This window comes from Calidris pugnax, unplaced genomic scaffold, assembly GCF_001431845.1.
Source record: "Calidris pugnax isolate Ruff unplaced genomic scaffold, ASM143184v1 scaffold224, whole genome shotgun sequence".
Lineage (NCBI taxonomy): Eukaryota > Metazoa > Chordata > Aves > Charadriiformes > Scolopacidae > Calidris > Calidris pugnax.
In genome coordinates this window covers 384,751-396,018 of record NW_015090952.1, presented here as the reverse complement: position 1 = coordinate 396,018, position 11,268 = coordinate 384,751, and positions in this window count along the sequence as shown.

The following is an 11,268-nucleotide window of genomic DNA, read 5'->3' as shown; positions in this document are numbered from 1 at the left end:
CATATAATATACAGATTCATTTACATCTCTTATTTCTGTATTGTTAACTGAAACCAAAATATTTAAGTATTATCAATGAAATAAAATTTTGAACAGATGCTTTTTAAAAGGGAAAGTAGTTGGAAATACCACTTAGTAGTTAATTAATGAAAATACATGCGATTCCCTGTAACAGCTGCTGGAGCTCACTGGCTTCCCATCACTGCTGCAAAACGAGAAACAAGGGAGAGGTGATCTTGAAGAGCTCACACGCTCTGTGTGTGTGTGTGTGTTTTATATCTAATCACTCCCACAGCTGCAGATGAAGAAAAAAACCATCACGTTTACTTACACGGTGTACTTCTGTGATTCAATGGTGAAAGCACTCACTAACTTTAATTACTTTGCTTAATTTGTTTTGAAATGTCCTCAGACTGCTTTGAAAATAGCAGCTGGATCAATTTCTGGAAGAGAACACCAGTTTCATGACTTTTAAATATAAATGCAAGCACAGATATTTACAGCTTAATGGTGAGTTTTAAAGATACTTCATCAGTAGTAGTATCTGAAGCAAATCTTAAACACCACTTTGTGGTAGGTTTAATTCATATATGGTGACCATATGGTGATACTTTTATTCCTATTGTAAGGGTTGACAGCAATTAAAATGTATTTAACAGTTGACTCTCACCCAAGAAAGCATAATTAAATAAGCCAGCTTTTAGCTGATGCTTGCTTATTTTTGTACATAACTGATTTAGTTAAAGATACTTCATCAGTAGTAGTATCTGAAGCAAATCTTAAACACCACTTTGTGGTAGGTTTAATTCATATATGGTGACCATATGGTGATACTTTTATTCCTATTGTAAGGGTTGACAGCAATTAAAATGTATTTAACAGTTGACTCTCACCCAAGAAAGCATAATTAAATAAGCCAGCTTTTAGCTGATGCTTGCTTATTTTTGTACATAACTGATTTAGATTTGCTTAGCACCAATGAGGGTAATAGAGAAAACAGGAGTCTGCTGACTTGAAATTTAGGAATAAATTGTGTTCCAAACTAAGCTGTGTGTCACACTGTGCTTTTTTAGCCTGGTGATCTCGGTAACCGGGTAAAGCAAACTGTTTGACTTCTGACACGTGGTAGTCCCCTTCGAATCTCCACTAAGGAAGGAGCAAGAGATCTGGATTTTGTGCAGGAACTAAAAACTCTTTGGATGCCCTTCAGGTTGATGTATCAGGGATTGTCACAGAAAAAATAACGATTTAACAGATGGTGACAGTTTTTTGTTATCGTTCCAATGAGGGTGTAAGACTGATGCTTCACTTGACTAACTTACCTGCCTCGAAGAGGGAAGACACTCTTGCAGTAGGCTGGAAGAAAGATCCATAGCCCCAGTTGGCTATTTTTTTCCTACTATTCCTGCCACTCCTTATATTCCTTCATTCATTCCTGAAAAGCCCTGCAGCTCTTCAGCCCTGAAGTGACCCACGGATGGTTGCGTAATCTCTGGAGTTCACAGGTTTGGAAATAAAATTCTGTAGACCTGGAATGAACTTCTGGTTGGAACGTGAAGTGGAGCAGTAATTTTCAATGAGCCTGGGTTAGTTTATACTGCTAATAAAGCAGTGCAGTGAGTTAAACAGGAAGCTGAGGAAATTAAGAAAAGGCTAACCAGAAGATCAGGTTTTATGAGTCCCTGAAAGACTCAGATTTGGCAGAGGTAGCTTTTTTTTTTTTTTTTTTTTTTTTTTTTTTCCCCCAGCTTTTTTTTTTTTTTTTTTGACTTTTTCCCCCAATGCCTTTCTCCAAGCAGTCCTTGCTGTGGTAGAACACCCAGTAGAGCGACGAGCGATCAGCCTGCATTTGGTATATGGACATGAGAGCAGGAGACCTAACCCATGCTGATGTGAGCAGCCAGTTCCAAAAGCTCAGAACAGAAAGCCAGCAAGATGGCAGTCCCATCTCAACAGGACCACCTCTACAAGTACAATCTGTCCATAGCTATTGCAACCATAGCCACACATAAAGAAAAGCTAGCCCAAATAATTCTATTCCTGGAGTAAATAAAAAAAACATCTGCCAGGATGTGTTCTATTATAAAGTCATGATGCTTTATTTTTTATAATGAAGTCATGGAGTAGGGTTGACTGGGCATTTCTAAAGACCCTACAGGAAAATAGGAAACATTCCTCAACTCTTTTGAAAATACAGATAATAGCGTCTTAGTTGCCGTTTGCCCTTTGAGAATCTATCTCCCCTTCCTTAAGAGCTTTTTGAATGGAAAAAAAAAATATTGATTTTTCCTTTAATCATAGAATCATAGAATGGTTAGGGTTGGAAGGGACCTTAAAGATCATGGAGTTCCAACCCCCCTGCCCTGGGCAGGGACACCTCCCACCAGACCAGGTTGCTCAAGGCTCCATCCAGCCTGGCCTTGAACCCCTCCAGGGATGGGGCAGCCACAGCTTCCCTGGGCAACCTGTTCCAGTGTCTCACCACCCTCATAGTAAAGAATTTCTTTCTGATATCTAATCTGAATCTTTTTTCTAATCCCTAAAGATTCTTCTTCATTAGGTTTTTTACAGTTTCAGTAACTGTACATGCTCAGAGCTAAAAGGAGCTGTACCTGGCAGTCTCACTGCAAACGGTACACAGTCTCTATGCAGGACACAACTGATTTCATTTAAAAGGTATTTCTAAAGAAGGTTGTCTACTGTGTGAGCACAGAGACCACCACTTCCAGTTCGAGAGCAACTGGAGCAGGGACAGTGTAGCTGTAAACGGTTTAGTTGAGTTTCCTTGTTATGATGTTAGTTTGATTAGATAACTTCAGTCTTCTGCTTCTTGAAAAATCATGGCATTATTGCTACTGGAAACTGAAGAGTAGTTCTTTATGAATAAAAGGTCCGTGTTTGCTTTGGAATGTAATATCCTTAAAGCAATAACTTTCCTTGCAAGTAAAGCATTTTTAACACCGCTCAGAGGAGGTGAGAGAAGTAACACAGGCTTTTGAGACTGAGGACCAACCCATGTTAAGTACCTAGTTAAGAAGAAATTGTTTCATCCCTGACAGATCTCACTTGGTGGATCACTATCATCCTGGCTATTCAAGGATCATAATAGAGTTCTCAAAAATGTTAATCATCAGCTTTAATTATTATTAAAACTAGGAAAATAAATGGCAAACAAGAAATATATTCTGCTCAGAACCAGAACTCTGGTTGTTTAGAGAGTATTTTGATGTAATTTATACATTCACTAGTGATTTGCTTAACACCTAAATGGTAAAATAACTGTTGGTAACAAAGTTTATCAGCAAACACCATTTACTTCAAGAAATCCAGGAACTGATGTAGTAACACATTTATTGATCACTTTACCAACTAAAGATACAATTTTATACAGTCAGTCAACAGCAGAAACATACTTTATGAGAAGCTATGCTTTAAAAAATGGTGTTTACAATATGGATTTCACTATAACTTTTCAAGCCAAGCTTTTACAAGCTAATCAAACAACTGCTGTACTTGAACTTTTTCCCTAAAACATCAACAATAATGTTGTAGACGAAGTAGCTTTTCCATTGTTACTGTGGGTTTAGAATTTAACAAGACAACTTTAAAAGGTTTAAAACATCCATAACATTGTCATTACTTTAACATTCACACTGATAAAGTGATACATTTAATACTTTCTAGCATTAATAAACAGTGTAAAAATATATTGCATATATATATATATATAAATTTGTTTCCTTTTCCTGAAAAAACCTAGTACAAACTAGTAGTATATGATCCCCCCTTCAAGTTTCTTTTACTTATTTTAAAGATTGAATAGTAGTAGTTTTAAATTAACAGAAACAAAGGTATGGAAATAGAGAACCACTGTTGTGCTCCCCCATAACCTCTCGACGTGGTTACTAAGCATATTAACCCCTTGGTAACGCTGGTTTTTTTTTTTTTTTCTGCTAACACCAGTTAGAATTTTGGCACTGAACTGCAGTGGGGATAAGATTTTGCCAAGTGTGCTTTGCACTAGGATGGTGCCTGGCCCCCTTCATCAAGTGGTTAAAAATCTTTGCTTAGGATATGTTTATCTATTACAGTTAAGATTTAAGAAATGCTATGCTCAAGTTGTTCGTTTGCAATAATGAAAAAAAAAAAAAAGGTTCAGTGTTAAATTAGTGAGAAAAAAAAAAAGTAAACTTGTAAGGTTAAATGATCATGTAAAATTTTTTACCGTGTTGAAAATTTCACAGTGAACACAGTAGGCTAGTACAGCTGAATGTTAAAGTCTGCAATGCCTGCAATTATAAATATTGCAGGTAATTATTAGCACACAGCAGCTTCCTGGTTTTCTGGACCAAGATGAAAGACAAATGAAAATAAGAACAAGAAATAGTAAGATTCACTGAAGGTTTTTATCATGCTGTACAGTGCTCCAAGGAAGACTATGTCAAGACCTATCTCCATATCACAACTATTTAATGATTAAATTTTTATTAGTGCTCTAGGTAATCAAAGACAAAACAGTTTTGCCTCTACACTTTACGATCAGGTCCTGACAGCATGCACATCCAGATTTGTGCAAATAAAGAATCAAAACATCTAAACCAAATTAGAAATTGATGTTGGAACAGCATGGACAGATAAACAAGCTAGCAAAGGAATAAAGCATAATGTGGATAAATAAATGGTTCATGACTGAAGAAAACCAACCTCAAACATTCAAAAATTATACTTCTGTATAAATATATATTTCTCCTGTAATATTTAAATATGTGAAACACAAAACTTTTCTAAGAATAAACTTCAATATACTTATCCAACATTGACCATTTCTCTGCTTTACAGAGTGTAAAGACAAATTACTTTGTATTATAAGCATTATACAAAACATTTTCCCTGCTGCAATAGTTTGCCAAAGCTGATATATTCTGAACCAAGCACAAAGATAAACACAAACACACTTTTGTTGCATCCTATAACTCGTTTTGTCTATGACCTTGCCCTTTCATATACTACAGTGCTAACAAAAGTAGTTTTCCAACAGGATTTTATATGGGACATCAGAGTTTGTAGGTTAACTGACCTTACACAAAGCCTTTCTAAAGAGCTAGTAGGTAATTAGCATTAATATTACAGACATACAGCATTTCAATTGCATTAAAATAACCCTATTTAACAGAGCCCAGGCTGCATTATTTCACATTTTTTGATTACTTTGTTTAAAAACAGCATATGAGCAAATGCAAGCGTACAGAAACTCATCTGATGTAAACTGGAGCTTAAAAGAATTCACCATTGTGGGGATACAGATTGCCATCTTTTTGTCTTATTTTGTTGACCATCTATAATACAGCTCCTGATCAAAATGTAGAGATGGACGAAGCATGAATGTATTTTTAGGGCAGTGTTTTTCATTAACTTGAACATAACTTTATTCACGTTTGTGATCTATTTTGAAAAATGTGCAAATAATAGAAAAATCTTGACTAAGGTAACTGAAGGAAAGGGCAAATTATCATGAGGGTTATCTTTAAGACCTTTACAAATGCTTAGAATGAAACTTCCTTTGTACAGTGCCATAAGCTTTACAGTAACTCACAAAAAGAGATGTTGTATAACTGTATTTTAAAAGTCATTTATTGGCTGTTTACCTGCAATGGAATATGGTAGGTGCTTAACATTTTTCCAAATCAAGTTAGTCAGTTGGGCATTTCAATGCCAATTTCCAAATGTAAGGTATTAAAAAAAAAAAAAAAAAGAGAAGTCTCTTTTATAGTCTTGCCACTCATGTATATCTATACCCCAAAGAAGAGGGCATACATGCCTGAAGGTAATATACTGAAAAACAGGAAAAAATACCAACTATATTACAGTTTTTTCTTCCTGCATAAAACAAATTACTCAGACAATTAAGACGTGGAGGTTCTATCTGCAATATTTCTTAGCTTCCTGAAGCACCATTCTTGGGCGGAACATCTTTCAAAGCATTGGTTCTGATTTTAACGAGGAAGCATGAATGCAAAGCAACTAAAGGTCTCTCACTAGTTTCAGGATTCTGAAGACTTAGAAAGAACATCCCAGTCCACCCTTTTCAGCTTCTATTAGCTAAGCCAAATGGGCACTTGGGTGTGCAGAATGAGTAACTGAATGTCTAAATGCTATTTTATGGGCAAACAGCTCCCAGTACAGGAGGTACACATCTACCAATTTGAGGCACTCCAGACCATAAGAATTTCACACAAGTTTGAGATCCGTCGTTATGCTTCAGGTATTTAATTTCACAAAGGCCTCAAGTCCACAGGTGTTGTATGACAGGCCTGTTTCCTGTTCCCACCTCAATATACCAGGACTTTGTACTTGCTAACGGATGCTGAACGACTGCACGTACACACAGTGAGCCTCAACTTGCTTCACAAAGTTGGGGCAAAGGAAAATACAGAGCCCACACAGGGCATAATTTTAAGTGGTCTCTTGGGAGCACTCAGAGGAAATCTTGTTTTCACCCTGACTCTCCCTCTTCTACTTCCTTCTATTTCCCCCAGAAACATGAACAGGCTAGACATGTAAAAACAGAAAAGCCTCCTTAGATCTTTACCTTCATGCTATGGAGGGAGAATGGCAGTGTCACCAACTGGCCAACCTGAACAGCTTTGGCTGCAGGACTAGAGTTTGGCCCTAATAAGGTTTAAGGTTTGGATTGACATTTAGATGGTTTAGTTACTTAGCTGGATCCAAAGAGTACGTACACGCACACACGAACCTGTACAAGTCTTGTGTACTACATTACTTATTACCAACTAATAGACAAGCCAAGAACTGTACTACATTACTTATTACCAACTAATAGAGGACGAGCCAAGAATAGAATACTCACACCACAATCAATGTGCACAAAGGTGTAGTTATTCCAGCACACAAGGCTAACAATCAGTTAAGAGGACACGTACTAGTGCAACACGTTACATTTGCTCTATCATGAAGGTAAAAAGGTTTGTTTCTTGGCCAGTGCAAACAGAGAATTCTCATTCATGGATGACAGGCACACACCTCCAGAATACATGCATCACTGAATGGCAGGGTTGTGTTTTGAATATCATACATGCAGGCACAACGAATTAAAATTTATTTTATAACTATGACAAGCCTTGAGGAAAAAAAAACCTATCAATTACAACTTTAAACTTTTGGTTTTGGAGAAAGATACATGAGGATTTTCTCTACAGATGGTTACAGATGGCTGGGATACCCATCACTTGCAAGCCAAACCCATAGCAGTCATTTGCCTTTTAATTCTGGCTATTTCCAGCTACCATAAAATACATTAATTGAGCCAATAGAGGAAAAATATGGGAGACTGAAATGCTAATTCACGATCAAAGCTTTCTATAATGCCAAAAAGTTGTCAGAGGAATTTTAAATTTCGGTAAGGTCAGTACAATACATGGAAAGTATCATACTTTACTCCAAAATATCTTTGAAGGATGATCTCTACACTGATGAAAAACACAAGTTGTGACATGTGAGTAGTTTTAAAATCTCCCTTTCCCTTCCCTAAAGTGAAAAAGGGATAAAAAACAACAAGTTGTGACATGTGAGTAGTTTTAAAATGTCCCTTTCCCTTCCCTGAAGTGAAAAAGGGATAAAAAACACTGTAGGTTTAAAAAAAAAAAAAAAAAAAAAATCAGAAATACCAGCCAGGACATGAGGATCTTTCATGAAACATACTTTTTCTTACAACTTCACTTAGTAGGGTTAAAAAAAAAAAAAAAAAAAAAAAGGTGAAAGTGGCTAGATCTTGGCCATTTCCCTTGGGATTCCAAATATTTGATTACAATTAATGACAACTATTGACATAGCCCTTATCTTCCACACTAAGTGTAGTAAAAGGGAAAAAAATCTTTCCAAAGTATTATCTTTCCAGCCACAACTTCCCTTTGTCATTGTCATATCAGAATGACTTCATGCATCTCTCCGAGTTTTAAAACTATCCAACTGTACAAATGAAGAATGAACAAAGGAGTGTGTTCCTCAAAACAAACTACTGCTATCTGTAGCATCTTCTCAGGTTCTGATCCAAAGTTTACTGGGTGACTGAAAGTATTTCCATCAGGTCCACACAAAGTGGTTTGGTTCATGGCAGGGATTTTATACTGTACAAATAATCAAAGTAAACTCTGGCAGAAGCCCAGCTAGTTCCATCAGCCTCTTCTAAGCAAAGGAAGTAGCTCCGTGTCAGCTTGGATCTGTCCACATTCTCAACTTCTTTGCATGCCTTCCATCTTCTGAGCACCCTGGTCTCTCTCACGCTGTAAACTAACAACTTAAAACCTAATTGTACCTTAAAACCTTCCTAACCAATCACTCCTCCTGTACAGCAACAGTCTGGCATTACTGACACTCAGTATTTGGGTACTTGAGGAAACCTGGCACTTCTGAACCTCTTTTTATCATCTGATGTGCCAGACAGGGCAGCGAGCTACCAACAGATCCACAGTGTGCTGAAAGGGTTCTGCAGGAGACTGGACTTAGCTGTAACTTAACTTAGCTGAAGGATTTATCAAGGGTTAGAGACCTAACATTTTTATTCATAAAAACCCTGACTATCATGAAGCCTTCCTCAGGTGCACAGGCACCGGTGACGTAGAATAAGGTTCTCTACATTTAGACAGCTCACTCCTATGCTGGAATAATTTGGCCATTCTTGGTATCACAGTATGCTATTTTCTGCCTCAGAGTGTGACAGGTCACCAGTGCAACACGGGAGCAGATGATCCTTCATCCCATGGAAACTGTTCTCCAAGAACAATGGGTAACTCTTGGAAAGGCTTTACAAAGCTGGACGCTTGTCATCCTGAGCATCCTTACATACATCAAAAATCTTCCCAGGTAACCAGAGCCAACCATGGAAAAAGCCATTGAAATCTTTACGAGAACACGTGCTGAGTTTTGGCAAAATTCCCTCCCTCTTCAAAACAAAACCCAAAATAAACTATAAACATATTAAAAAAAAAAATAATCTCCAAGTCCACAAGGAAGTCCTTGCCTTTGTTTGCTATTGTTGTTTTGGTTTCAGGCTGTTGTATGGGCTCAAAGGGTCATTGGTGGCAAAGTTACAAGAAAGGCTTGTATTCAATGTTAGAAAAACAAAACATGGCCAGTTTAAGGGCTGAAAACCAGTGCTCTGTTTCCAGGCATTGGACAAACAGGGACTGTTGACCTGCATGGCATATGACAGCACTCACTAAATTTTACATACTCTGAGGGGGATGCTGATACGGGCCCGGGAGAGCAACAAATTTATTAACCTTTATTCAGAGTCAAACCTGAAAATCAGTGCACGAGCTCTTTTTGAAAGAAAGCAAAGCAGAACTGCTAGGGGCTGGTTTTGAGTCCTGAAAATCTTTCAAAATTTCAGAGAAGCAGAATAATACATCAGGTTACTTGCTCAGCTCTCGTGGAAAATGGGACCAACCTTCTCTCTACTTTCTAACCAATATAAAAAATGAGTTATTTTTACTCCTATTAAGCTGTTCTGGCATTCTGGGCCCCAAGGCAGGTCACAATCAGCTGCCTGTACCTTAAGCCTGTGGAATTGGTTCTCCTTCTATAGCAGTGGAAAGCCATTCCCATCAATACTATCACTCCCAAGTTGGGCAACAAAAGTGAACAGAGAGTCAAATCCCTTGGCTTCAAACATATATAACATAAAACGTAGCCCAGTTATAACAGTCTAGTTTTGGAAGCAAATTGCACCTAATGACATGGATATTAATTGTAGATGCCCTTATTTCAAGGGGCCATAAAATTTCCTTACATGTTTTATAGCTTAAAGGGAATATGTGCCAATGTATGTGGATAATAACATTCACTTAATAGCAATCTGATTGGCAGTGTTTAGTCATAATATTTTAAACCATTTTTAGCTTAATGCCCCCTTCATTTCAAACGTGAGGCAGTGCAAACTTGAAAACAGACTGCAAAAAGCTTTAATAGACTTACTTAGTAAGGTTTTGTTCCTCACCTCTCAGGTTAGTACAATAGCTCCATCCAAATCCAGCCAGTCAGAACCATGCTGCAGTACACACAGTAACAAGCACAAAGTATAGACAGGAGGAAAGTAAGGGCTGGTATTTTCCACCTCTTTCTGTTGACATAAAATACTTTAGAACCTATATTGTCCTAGAAATAGCCTAGCCCAGCTAGTTCCATCAGCCTCTTCTAAGCAAAGGAAGTAGCTCCGTGTCAGCTTGGATCTGTCCACATTCTCAACTTCTTTGCATGCCTTCCATCTTCTGAGCACCCTGGTCTCTCTCACGCTGTAAACTAACAACTTAAAACCTAATTGTACCTTAAAACCTTCCTAACCAATCACTCCTCCTGTACAGCAACAGTCTGGCATTACTGACACTCAGTATTTGGGTACTTGAGGAAACCTGGCACTTCTGCACCTCATGTTATCACCTGATGTGGCAGACAGGGCAGTGAGCTACCAACAGATCCACAGTGTGCTGAAAGGGTTCTGCAGGAGACTGGACTTAGCTGTAACTTAACTTAGCTGAAGGATTTATCAAGGGTTAGAGACCTAACATTTTTATTCATAAAACCCAGGACTATCCTGAAGCCTTCTTCAGGTGCACAGGCAGCAGTGACGTAGAATAAGGTTCTCTACATTTAGACAGCTCACTCCTATGCTGGAATAATTCGGCCATTCTTGGTATCACAGTATGCTATTTTCTGCCTCAGAGTGTGACAGGTCACCAGTGCAACACGGGAGCAGATGATCCTTCATCCCATGGAAACTGTTCTCCAAGAACAATGGGTAACTCTTGGAAAGGCTTTACAAAGCTGGACGCTTGTCATCCTGAGCATCCTTACATACATCAAAAATCTTCCCAGGTAACCAGAGCCAACCATGGAAAAAGCCATTGAAATCTTTACGAGAACACGTGCTGAGTTTTGGCAAAATTCCCTCCCTCTTCAAAACAAAACCCAAAATAAACTATAAACATATTAAAAAAAAAAATAATCTCCAAGTCCACAAGGAAGTCCTTGCCTTTGTTTGCTATTGTTGTTTTGGTTTCAGGCTGTTGTATGGGCTCAAAGGGTCATTGGTGGCAAAGTTACAAGAAAGGCTTGTATTCAATGTTAGAAAAACAAAACATGGCCAGTTTAAGGGCTGAAAACCAGTGCTCTGTTTCCAGGCATTGGACAAACAGGGACTGTTGACCTGCATGGCATATGACAGCACTCACTAAATTTTACATACTCTGAGGG